The sequence below is a fragment of the Magnolia sinica genome, chromosome 10, assembly GCF_029962835.1.
Source record: "Magnolia sinica isolate HGM2019 chromosome 10, MsV1, whole genome shotgun sequence".
In the NCBI taxonomy this organism is placed as follows: Eukaryota; Viridiplantae; Streptophyta; class Magnoliopsida; order Magnoliales; family Magnoliaceae; genus Magnolia; species Magnolia sinica.
Genome location: NC_080582.1, coordinates 68,279,399 through 68,293,243, shown reverse-complemented (window position 1 = coordinate 68,293,243; position 13,845 = coordinate 68,279,399).

Here is a 13,845-nt window from a genome sequence, read left to right as displayed (position 1 = left end):
ATGCAAAGTATGAATGCGAATGTTCATATGAAGAATATGAAAAGGGTGAGTTCTCAGTCCTAAAGGGGGGGAGGGTGAATAGGAATATGCCAAATAAAAATTAAAAGCGGAATAAAAATGCAGATAGCAGAAATAAATAGCAACCTCAAATGCACTAGTCTTGAGAGGTTGAAACAAAATTCATTCAAAAGGACAACTTTACACTAAAAACCAAGGTTTATGGTAAGACAACCTGATGTCTTGAACTTAGTAAGGATCAAAAACTCAAACTAATACCAAAGGAAAATAAAATAAATCAAGCTATTACAACATTCACCACATGTACATGAAAATAAATTACAGCATTCACCTCATCACATACATCATCATCATCATCATCCAAACTCTGAGAATTATAGTGGTTCGGTGTATACACCAACTGTTCTCAAACAGGCACACCTACTCTACTCCCAATATCCACATCCATGGGATATTGGCTTTCACTATGAAAGAAGGTTTTCTAAGGTTCATCTTAAAACCTTTACAATTGTGTTTTCAATGGGCTATCACAATTAACAACCCCACACACTAAGATTTTCTGGCTATCTCAGTCAAAACCAAAAAGAAAGATTTTCTGGCAATCTTACAAACTACAATATAATAAATGAAATATACTTATCTAAAGATTCTTCTTCTTTATTGTAGCACGGTAGAACCACTTCTTTGTAGACTTAGATGTTCAATGTTCAATGTTCAGTCTCACAAATGAAAGGGTTCTAGGTCTAAATGAATTTTAATTTAAAATCAACCTTGGTCTAGCTTGATTCAATTTCTTAGATCTCAAAAGGGTAAAGTAAAATTCTCTTTCTAATAAGTAGAATTGAATAACAAGAGATCAAGAAATTCAAAATCAAAAAGCTATAAAAGAATCTTAAATTATCGAGCAATACCCTCACAATAGCGGGGACTTAGTTCTCAGAGAGGAGGCTTGAATTAGCTTGGAATGAATATCAAATGCTGAGAAAAGTCCTCTATTTATAGGGTGAAATTCGGTTCCCTCGACTGGTCTAAGGTCTACCTTGACTGGTCCTGGCAGTAACCAATTTTCAAAGTTTCTGGTGCGATCAGATAAACCTGTAACTCGATTGGTTGAGTGGCCTGCTCGATTGGTCTAGTGGGTAAAAATCACCTTGTTGGAGTTCGAGTCAAGCCCTGCTCATTTGGTCGAGCCAATCTCCATGACCGTTCGAGCAGGGTGCTTGACTGGTTAAAGACCTATTAGATTTATCTGAAAATTTGAGTTAATTTCTAGATTGGTCGAGAAAAACTCTGGAGTGGTCAAGCCAGTGCCTAGACTAGTCAAACTATGACTAGTACTAGTCGAAGCAAGGTCTAAATAGGGTACCATGGCCCAAATTCTATATGCAATATGTATGACTTATCTCTAAGGTCTTTCAAGGGTCATGTATACCTTAAATATGAGCATTGAACTTGTCAATTCAGTCGCCTCAGTAGATAGTATACTTGAGATACTTTGAAGCTTTATCTTTTACACTTTGAAGCTTGAAACTTGTGTACTTGATCTTGAGCTTGTAAACTTGAACTTGAGCTTGTGTACTTGATCAGGTAATGCACTTGGACTTAAGTTAGTATTTGAAGTCGCACTTGCACTCAGTCATGTGTATGAACTTGATTTTGTATTTGCAGTTGAACATACTATGATTTGAAGTAGAAGTAGCGCTTTGATGTTGATGTAGATGACTTGAAACTCATCTTTGAATGAAGGTGAACTTTCCATCTATCGAACTTGAAGGTGAACTTTCCATCTATCAAACAAGTCAATCACTCTCAAGTGGTTTGTCACTATAAAATTTGACAGTACAGGGTGCTAGATCTAAAACATAGCACTTACAGAATATCCCCTAAGATTGTATTACCACAGTCTTTCGAGTTGAGTCTTAGCTAGTGTGAGCTAGTAGATCCCTAGTGGAGTTGCCATTCTGTGAACGCTGGAAATCAGAGCCCACGTTGATTTATATGTGTGGTGATGGTGATTGGACTGATTTGGATTGATGATGCAATAAACTTGGAGCCGCCACTAGCCACTTAACTTAAAATCACGCAGTTGACTAGAACTCGCAAAATATGTAAAGCTAGAGAATCCGGAGACTCTCTTGCTTTAAATTGACTCCTGATTTGCGATTTGGGATTCTAAGTAAGAGACCTCGATTACAAAGAGGGAAGGTGTTAGACACCCTCTCTGCCCGTACGAATGTGCGGTCTTTATTTCATGTGGTAAAATAGTCTTAAGGGATAGGATGATAAGATTGAAATGGGACTAGACAGACTTGGATTTCTGATGTGGTAAGGTCTGGAATTCCAGCAAGCCATAGAGCATACGTCTAAAGAATGTTTAGAAGAGTTTTTAAACAAATGTGATGATGCTAAAATATCATTAAAAAGAGGACTAGGCTACCATGAGTTTCTGGATCTGGTGTTCCGGTAAGTCACAGAGCATATATTCAATGGCAACTTAGAGAAGCAAGGTGTCACGCCCCGAACTCAGAAACCGGGCTCGCAAAATTTCCGATCATCGAATCCGGTGCCGACAGCCTCCGTAGAACCCCATTCTTGGCTCCCGGTACCCATTTACCAGGTTCCGATCTTGGGATCTCACAAGGAGGATTTCTAATATCATTTGATTCGTAATGAGCATAACCAAAAGCATAACCCATGAACAATAAACACAAGAACACCATCACAAAATCCCCTATGATAAAAAACTTTAAGTACAATGCGTCTGAAGAGAAATACAAGATAATGCGAATAACAAAACTCCAAAGGCTCGACCGCACACTCCTGCTACTACTATGATACGACTACGACCTGGCGTCACCTGCATGCATCAATCATGCATAAGCTTATAGAAAGCTTAGAGGGTGGTGTAAGTGTGTGCACAATATGAGCATGCTTAGGATGCAAGGTCAGAGAAATGCGAGATCATACTGATGGGCACATGTATGCAATCAGCCATACCAAGGCCATGCGGTGCAAAACATGAATGCAATCGGCCATATTAAAGCCATGCGATGCAGATTGCAAGTCAAGCATGTCAATCCTCATCCACATATCAATGCAGCTCCTCACTAGAGCATCAAATCAGTGCGGTTCTCAGTATGAATAATCATCGGGGTTTAGTGCACTTTACACTAGCTTGCTGCTCCTATCCGGACGCATAAATGGGAGGGTGGAAGAGACCTCACTATCCGCCTGCCAATATTGGGCCCGACTCGTCGATAGCGGACCGATTCCTCTAGCTAGTCAAACTCAACCTAGAAATTGCCCCCTTACTCAGGCGGGTAAGGTCACACCCCTTTCCAACCGACCACGACATAGTAGGAGACGTGGCCTACTAGTATATGGCCCTCGCGCGCTCTTGTATCCACTCGGTCTTGACGTTGGAGTCATCCTCTGGTACCATCGGGTTTAGGAATTTTTACCCAGGGACATCTATGGTGCCTGTATGCTATAACCAAATATTTTCGGTATCCAATCCTGCCATCCACGATGTGTCTATGGAGGCTATAACCCTGATGTCGCTAGGGCAGTAACTACAATCACACAAATGTAAGTGCATGAGTCACACTATCAGTCATGCGACAGTCCTGTGTGTACCATGCACTTATATGGGGCAACTCCGCCTATCAGGGAGCCCATAAACAGTCCGCCCGAAGGCATATGCTATGATCAATCACTCCTCACATCAGGCATACATATGATGCGAATGATCATGAATCATGGATCTATACTAAACATGTATAATGAGATGGGCTCTATGTATAACGGAGATGGGCCTAGATGGCCTACTCACTACAAGTATGGGCCTATCAGTGGGCCTTAGGGAGAGTTATAACGCGGACATTTAACCAACATTATCCATTCAATGTGGACGTCAAACCAACATTGTTCCCAAGGCATAGCCCACTACAATAGTCAACACATGAACTATGGTAGAATCACGTTATAATGGGCCTTATATAGATCTTGTTGAGCCTCGACCCAAGGGCCCAAATACATCAAATGGGCCTCAAACCATGGGCTCATATATCTCAAGTGGGCCTTAGTGGGTAGGCCACAAATATATCAAGCTGGGCCTAATCACACAAACCTTACATACTTCACAATGGGCCTCATAATATGGGCCTATACAAGTCAAGGTAGGCCTCAACAAGGACCACCAATACATCATGGTGGGCCTCAACAATGGGCCATAAATTATCTCCAAAAATGATTGGACAGTTGGATGAAACACATGCATCATGATGGAGCCCACTCTAATAGAGGGTGTGGTTTACAATACATACATAAGTGGGTCCCATGTGGAGCCTACCATAATGTTTATTTTCCACCCAACTATGCATAAGGCCATGTGGACCAAGGTAGGGCCCACTGTAATATTTATTTTCCACCTACCTGGGCCCACTTGTAATATTTATTTACATCCAACCTGTACATATGGTCATGTGGACTAGGGGGTAGGGCCCACTGAAATATTTATTTGCCATTAATCTGTTGACTGGTCACGTGGGCAGGAGCCCGCCGTGATATTTATATGCCGTCCAACCTGTTTATAAGGTCACTTGGACCTGGGGGTGGGCGTGGGGCCCATCGAAACGTGGTTCACAAATCCAGCCCACCCATTATGTGAGTCCCACCTGGCTGAAGGTCCAGACCAAGTTTCAGCAACATCTAAAACTCAGGTAGGCCCCACCAAGTGATTTTATATGTTTTGGCATGTCTTCACATGATTTTAAATGGTGTGGCCCACCTGAGTTCCGTATAAGGTTGATTTTTGGGGTGGACACCTGGTCTGAGGGGACCCAACAAATGCATGGTGTGGATGTTCGAAATGCATCACAGTGGGCCCACAGCTGGGGCCGTGAGGCCCAGCTCGTTCGTCCACCCGCCCACTGACAGCGGCAGCAGCAGATGCTGCTGCCTTCTATTCCATTTTTTTTGAAAAACCAAAGATCTGATGTTTTTTATAGATGGGGCCCACCACAGATGAATCCATCCCAGTCATTGGTCCCTGTGGCTCGATACAATCCCATCGAGTCTAATATTGGGTGGTTTTTAATATACAGGAGCATCAGGGAGGTATTTTAATGGTAGGAAACTTGTTTGCTATGCTACGGCCCATTATAAATTCGGATTAAGATCATTTTTCGGCTCAACGCCTAAAATGATATGGGAAATAGGATGGTCGGCTTGGTTTATATAAAAACATCAAGGTGGGGCCTGCATGGGTGGCCCACCACTCCCTTCTCTTTTGGCTGGCTCGTTAGTACACTCCCATGTCAGCATACACTTCACTGTTCACCAACGTCCAGTGTCTAGGGACGCTGGACGACATACATAGACACATCATTATGGTGGGTCCCACGAGGACGTGGCCCACCAACATATATACATATAATATATATCTTATATTATATATATGAAAAGGCCAAGCTATATGTCCTAGAGGGGGGGTGAATAGGACAATGCCAAATAAAACTTATAACAGCGGAATTAAAAAGAATATGATAGCCAAAGTAAATCACAATGCAGGAAAGTAAAATAACCTCAAAATTCAGATCTTGAGAGGTTGATACAAATGTTGTTCTAAGGACAACCTTACACCAAAAACCAGAGTTTATGGTAGGACAACCTTATTTCTAGAAAGATCTTTGTATCAAATCTTAAATCGAAGAGGAATACAGAAATAAATGCAAACTGAATTAAAATAAATTGAATCACAAATGTATTGTTCTAGGGACAGCCATACACCATAAAAATGGCAGGGCAACCTTGCTAGAACAACTTTCAAAAGAAATTAAATATCAAGCTGATAAAGGAATAGCAGAAAATAAATTCTAAACTATTACAACATTCTCACAATACTTGAATTAAATGATTACAATATTCACCACCATACATACATCCCACAAAAGAATAATTAAAGATTAGAAGTATAAACCATTCAACCATAACGCAAGGGATTATAGTGGTTCGCTTGTGTGTTCACCAACTGTTAAACAACAGCCACACAAAATGCTACTCCACTCCTAATATCCTCACACAGGGGATATCAGCGTTCACTAACAAAATAGGTTTTCCCAGGTTCACCCAAAACCTTTACAATTGTGTCTTTGTCTGTGGGCTTACACAATTAAAAAACCTCACTTCTGAGTTTTCCTGGCTCTCCTCAGATAACCAATACAACAAGATTTTTCTGGCAAATCTTGAAAGAAACCAAAATAGAAAGGAATTTACAATTAAATGTAAAATACCTGATTATCTCCTTCGATGTAGCAGCCCAGTAGAACCAAATCAGAATAGATGATTGAATGTCCAAGTTCAATGTCCAGTACTCAATTATAATGGTTCTAATTCTAATAGATTTTAAATTAAACCAAATAGGGCTTGCCTTAATTGATTTTGATTCCAAAGAAAGGGAATAATAATTCCTCTTATCAAATTAGATTGGAATAGCTGAAACAAAATCAATTAAATAAAGCTAAGGAAAGAGAATATTAAATAAGCACACTTAGCTTAGATGGAGCACAGAATTATCTCTCAGAAGTTCGACGAAGATTGACTTGAATGGATTAATTAATTCGATAATTTCTTCTGAGATTCGTGCACTATTTATAGGTGAGCAGATCGCGTCTTCGACTGGTCTAGGGAGCTCTTCGACTAGTAGAAGTAATAACAGATATTTGAAAAATTCGGCGGGATATGCTTTGACCGTTCTACGACTGGTTGAAGGTCTCCTTCGACTGGTCGTAGGTCACCTACAACTGGTCGTAGGTTTCCTTTGATTGGTCGAAGAACCTATAAAATATCGCTGGATTTCGAGTCGAAGATTTTCGACTGGTCGTAGATGCAGTCGACACTGTTCCTACGACTGGTCGAACAGATTCCTGGACTAGTCGAAGCCTAACAGATTTCATCCAAAATTTGTAACAAACTCACGACTGATCGAGGAATTTCTTAGACTGGTCGAAGCAACTCTAGGACTAGTCGAAGAAGGCCTAGGACTAGTCGAAGAACAGACCAAACTTATGTAAAATAAACATTCGGTTTATGTATCCAAAATGACCTACTTCTAAGGTCAACCTATGGTCAATCAAACCTCAACCATGAAGTATGGACATTGAAACATTAGGAACAAGTGACCTTGAAGTATGAGCCTTGAAGTCTTGATGTAGTTGAAACCTTGATGTAGCTCAATCTTGAAAGTGTACAAACTGCCTTGAACTCTTCTTGAAGTCTTGCAGCTTGAGTCTTGTCTTGTGAGCTTTGCTTGTTTATGAATGTTGATCCTTGAGAGAGCTTCACTTATGCAAGTTATATATAACAGTGATTTTGGCACCACAAATTTGACAACAGACAGGGATATAAACTATAGCACTTACAATATATACAATACATATTATATTATATATATTATATAAAATATAACATATAGAAAGAAGGATGTATTGTGCCCATCTAAACAGTGGATGGTGTGGATCATCACCTGTAATAGGGTGGGCCACACCGTCTGATGTAGATAGACGGGGTAGATATAACACATATTGGTGGGATCCACACCATCACAAAGAAAGAGAGAGGGAGAGAGAGAAATATACGGTGAGATAGAGGGACCCCGCCACTATGGGCCCCTCTTGCTTAAATCACATACATCAAAATGGGTCCCACCAACAAGTGGATCCTAAAATCAAAAATAATGGTAAATCCCCCACCTTATCTTCCTTCTTCTTGGTCCCTTAGACTCCAATGCTCCTTAGCTTGCCTTTTGATGGAGGTTGATGGGAGATTGATGGTGTGGATGAAAGATGAGAGGGTGTAGATGGAAGATGAGAAGGTGGACTACACTTGTGGTTTGGGAGAGAGGGGTTAGACGTGTGAAATTTTTTGTTGTTTGTGAGATTTGAGAAATGAGAGAGAGAGAGAGAGAGAGAGAGAGAGAGAGAGAAGTGATGGGTGATAAGAGGTGATGGAGTGATGGGTGATGTAAGGAGAGGTGATGGGAGGTATGGTTTGGTTTGAAAATTGGTAATAGAGGGATGGGTAGGGAGAGAGAGAGAGTTGACTTATGGAAAAGAGAGAGATGGGTTGCATGTACTTGACTTGTACTTGAGATATGGAGTGTACTTGATTGATTGATGGATTGATTGATGGGACATGTGGTAGAGATTCCCTCATAATTCGCAACGCGTGGCGTTTCTTCAGAATGAACGCAGGTCCACATCTCCTGGTTTGGGTATTGGTTCGGTGCGCAAGTTACGGCGTTGGAACCACGGCGACGACGCGGTCGCTATGATACAAGTTTCGGTTCGAGCTGACTTTAGTATGCGGGACCTGGTTTAGGATCGCGTACAATCGCCAGATATGGTGTGAAGGTTGTCAGAATTCGACCGGAAGGATCGCGGAAGCTAATGGAAAGGTACGGACTAGGACACGGGTCTTAATAAGGGAGTTGAGAAGGGAAGTAATGATACGACTGATGAAGTATAAATGCTAACGATGATTGCATGATCTTTGGCTTGTACTTGAAATGGCTTAGATGTTTGAATGCACCATGGTGGGGAATGATTGACCTAAGTAGGATTGTAAGGCTAAGAGATGGCTGGAAGAGGCTAGAGGGGTGTTGAGGGTCAAATATTGCATATTAGACCCCAGTTATTACTTGGTTTTACATACACGATAATGTTTAACGTTCCATTTTAATCATGTTTTTGTTGCAAGGTGAATTTAAGAACTTGGATTGAAAAAGGGTACTAAAAGCATGAATTTGATGCTCAAGAATCACCAAGGCAAGGGACGGATTCTAGGAGACCGATATCGAAAGATTTACACACCAAAGATCCGATAAAACCCAGTGATTGAAGATAAAGAGGCCTGAAAATCATCCTGAATGCAATATCATAGGGTTCCCACCATCCGTTTGGCTCGAAACTTTATATCTGGTCTGAGGATCATAAAGTAACCGTACATGTGAAATTTCAACTATTGGATCGTTGTGAAAGTGGTCCAACGGACAGATCAACCACTAAATCACTAGTCTGAGGACCACCTGATCTTTAGATATGCTTCAATTTTGGTCTCAACCCTCAAATTAGATGGAAAAATAGATGGACGAAGCGAATTTATCAAAACATCACTGAGGACCCCACCTTGAGGGGGTGCGTGTGCACATCACACACGCACCAGCCATGCACCGAAACCAGGAGACTGGTCAGCACACGCTGACCCGATCTCTCTCTAACTCTCTCTAAAAATGGAAAATTCAGTTTTTCTTTCGCCAACATCTGCACGGATGATTTTCGTGGGCCACCTTCATCATCTGGTTCGACAATCTGAACCATCCATTGGATCCAAGAGGTGGGGCCGACCATAGCCATGGTATCCTTCTACATCCATGCTCGCGCTCGCAAGAATACCATTTCAAACAAAAGATGAATGGCGGGAAGATCTGATACAGTGGGCCACACCAAACTCGAGCAAAACCGTCCATTCCTGACTAAAATGTCCCCACGAATCTCATGGATGGGGTGAATTTCTTTGAAAACATCACTGTGGGGCCCACCGAGCATCTCAACGCAAGAACCTTCACAATTACGCATGTCTGGACATCCGACCCTCCATGGCCCATCGTGTGATCATGGACGTGATCGAATGGCCGATCTGGACCATCCAAAAGCATGGAAAGGGGGTCCCGACCCCAACCATGGAGCTAATTCGTGGGACGATCTTTTGGCCAAAATTCTCAATCAAATGCAAGGCTTTTTGCATTTCGCGGCTGTGCACGCGACTGTTTGCTGCGTAAACTCCATAGGTTTCACACCGACTTCTCCACCGACTCCAGCCACCGCCTCATGCTGCCTATAGAAGAAAGAAAGAAAGGGACATGAGAGGCTATCTTGGGACGTGAGGAGAAGAAGAGAAAGAGACGACGTGTGGTGACAGTCGGCCATCTCCATTCCTTCCTTCCTCTTTGGTTTTCCTGGTTTTGTTTATATTTTTCCTTAAGAGATTTTAGTCCATCATGATTATGATAGGCTAAACCTCTTAGCTAGGGTTAAGAAGTGAAGCTTGTAGCGTGATGGGGGTGTTTTTTATGCTTGGATTTATGTTAAGTTGAACTTTTTTTTTTAAATTTTGGTTTGATTATAAGGAATATTCATAGTTTTTAATAATTTGTTGTGACTTAAATTACAATATATCTATGATAGATTTGAGTATATTCTTTTCATTATTGAGATTGTAAATTTAGGAGACCCTGTTGTTCACCATCGTCTCCTGAGCATGGTTCAATGGTGGAATCCTTCCTAACATTCATAATTCTCTTAGATTGGTTGAGGATTGGTTAAATTCTGTTGTTTGCTTTGTCTCATGGGCATGATTTTGTGATTGAATCAACTCTAGTTCTCATACCTCTCATCCATTGAAAACTAGATCAAAGGAAGTTCATAATTGATTTTTAATGAAATATTTTCCAACTGGATGAAGATAGGACTTTGATTCCAGTTGTGTTCGTGAATCAAGCATAGATCTCCCTGATCTCTACAAGTGGATCCTTGGAAACCCTAGTTTCCCACCTTTGAATTTTACAGTTTTAGTTGAAGTAGTTCACCATTATTCTCTTAAAATTTTCTGATTTAGATTAAATTTTCTTCTAGTTCTAGTTCTAGTTACTTTCAGAATACGTACAAGGTTTAGTCCCTGTGGATTCGACCTCGGTCTTACCAAGATTATTACTACATCGCGAACCTACATTTGGGGCTATGAACAAGTTTTTAGCGCTGTTGCCAGAGATTGACGGTTGCGTTTTTATGAGATTAGCTGGTTTTGGAATTAGTTTAAGATTACGATTTTTCTAGTTTCTATTTTTTTTTAAAGGATTAGGGTTTTTTGAATTAATCTAGAAACTAACTTAGCTTTCTATTTTCTAGGTTTAGAAACTTTCCAAATTTGTTTTCAGAAACTAACTTTTTCAGAAACTTTCCTTTTTTTAAACTAACTCATCTTTCTATATTTTGTTTTTAGAACTTTCTAATTTTAGAATTTTATTTTTAGGATTTTTCTTGTATGTTTTCAGAAACTAACATTGTTTTTCCTGTTTTGTAGGATCCTAATATAGAACTCTCCAATCCAGTAACTTCTTTCTACCTTCTTCCCTCAACTTACTTTCCGTATTGCTGTAGAAATTTTCTTTTCTTTTCTTTTAGGATTAGATTCAGAGTTAGGTTTTCACCATGCAAGAGTGGGTATGTCAGTATGTTGAGATAGATAAGAGATATTGGGGAGGGATGTATGATGATTATGATAGAAATCAACCTATGTTTCAAAATTTTTCTGAAACCATCATTGAGAACTGATCGAAATATAATGCTCCACTAGTTAAGAAGTCCTTACGTGATCATATGTGGGAGAATAATTACACTCCATGGATTAAGGAAACAATATGTGAATATTGGTGTTGTCAGACTTATGAGAGTGAGAATTATAATCAATCATCAAATAAGAAGAAGACAATGAGAGATTATATTATGGGTGATAATATGTATTAACAACCATCATATTCTCCCACCTATGATCCATATGATTATGATCAGTGGAAATATCAAAATTGGAAAGTTGAATCAATAATGCATCTTAGTCCTCTTGGGTCCTCTACCTTTGAAACACAATCAGAAATGATTCAAGATGAGTCACTTCAAGGTAACATATATAATTTTTCCGGCCTTAGAAAAAGATAGAAGCGCTTGCATTGCACATCGATGAGACATTGGAGGCTCGTTCATCTCAACCACAATTCATTCCAGAAATATAATGTGAGGAAAGTGATCCTAACTTGGTTTTGAAGAAATCTGGAATTTAGAATAAAGAGTTGGATTATGTTAATGAGCATATGGTTCAAATTTCTGAAGATCCGATCTCGATGACGGTTCAAAAGAATGATCAAGAGACATAGGTGTCTTTCAAATATAATGATGATGACACACTTTGCTCACATGACACACTTGGTTTTAATGATGAGGGGGAGGTTAGTTTATTTGAACCTCAACCTAATTTAAGAGTAGAATATGAGGGAAGCAATCCCATCTCAAGTGTGTACTGCACTGAATTGGAAAATGATGAGTATTGGGATGATGAATGTGCAGCCCAAATTCCTCTGGAATCAATCTCAAGTTTGGTCCAGGTCAATGATCAAGGGGTACAGGAAGTGGTTGACCATAATGATTTACTTCACCCATCTAACATGAGTGATTTAAATGCAGAGAATGAGCCCCTTTCAACCGACCCTTCTAACTCTTGTGAGACATATTCAGACCACTCCCCTGAATTGAATGATGGTATGATTCGGGAGATGGACGAGTCACTCGATATGACTCTGGAAATTGAAACCATTTAGTTAAGGCCACCATCTGAGTTGTCAACCCTTGACAATACAATGTGTTTACTGGATGGTACTGATGAACAAAGTTTTCATATCAATACGTCACTTATTGATCCACAACTTGTCTGTGTAGGACAAGAGTGAGAGAGCATGCCTTCATCCACTTCCAGAGATGATGTAATCCTTAGACAAATCATCACACACTTCAATGTGGAAAATGAGTCACTCTCAGCTGAATTTCCCAACTCTTTGGATGATTGCTTAGCACACTTTGTAGATTCAAATGATTCTATGATAAAAGAAATAGTGGATGCCTCGCAAGAGAATACCTCGGTAGTTGTTACTGACCGAGAGAACCCTTATTCTGAAGCCTCTCATTCCCTAGATATTGAACATTTATCATTAAAGGAGGAGGAGCTAAAAATTGAACCAAAGTCTGAAACTTCGGAATGTGTCAAGACTACATCACTTTCTAAGAATTTTTCTGAATTTTATCTACTTGTAGTCTCTGATTTACCATGGAGTACTAAAATTGAAACTTTTTCTGTCATAAGTGAATCATATATCCTTTGGATACGTCAAGTGATTCAACGACAATTTTTTGATGAGGTCCTTAAATTTATTTGAAAATTCATGCTCCAGGGCATCCAAGCCTATTACAAAAAGGGCTTTTGGATGATCTTGTTGAGAAACCTACTGAGAAACTTATCAAGATATTGGCTGGAAGAGAAACCTTATGGCATGATTGAGTAGCATTTCCCCTACTTTCCTAGTTTAGGATTAGTTTATTACTTTCATGTTATGTCTAGGATAGTCAGCTTTATGCTGTTAGGATAGTTTGCTTTTGTTGATTTAACTCTCGTGCTGACTCACCTTCACGCTGAGAACTCTTTGGAAAAATCCATACAACTCCTTCATCAGGTACTATCTTTCCATCACTTCTCCTTCATTTTCGTTGTCTCATGTGCATTGCATGCTTATATCTTTTACATTGAGGACAATGTAGATTTTAGGTTGGGGATGAGAGATTAGGTTACTTAATCAGTATTTTCTTGGTCTTGAGCAAAAATTGTGAAATTTTTTTAAAATTTTTTTTGAAAATTCTTGTGAATTCGAGAAAAATTTCTGAAAAATTTGTGAATTTGAGTAATTTTGAAGTATAGTCTTAATTTAAGAAGTATAAGATACTTCATATTGGTGATTTATGACTTTTGGATTCAATTACCTATTAGATTTCACAGTTAAGTTCGAATTATTAATCCATGATTAGAAGTTTTAAACATTAATTGAGTCATGATTTCACATGTCACATCTAGCTTACACATTAAGGTTTCAGTTCGATATTGAATTGTTAACCTGGGAAATTTGTCCATCATGTTCAACAAAAAAAATAGTGAATACCTAGCTAAAAAATA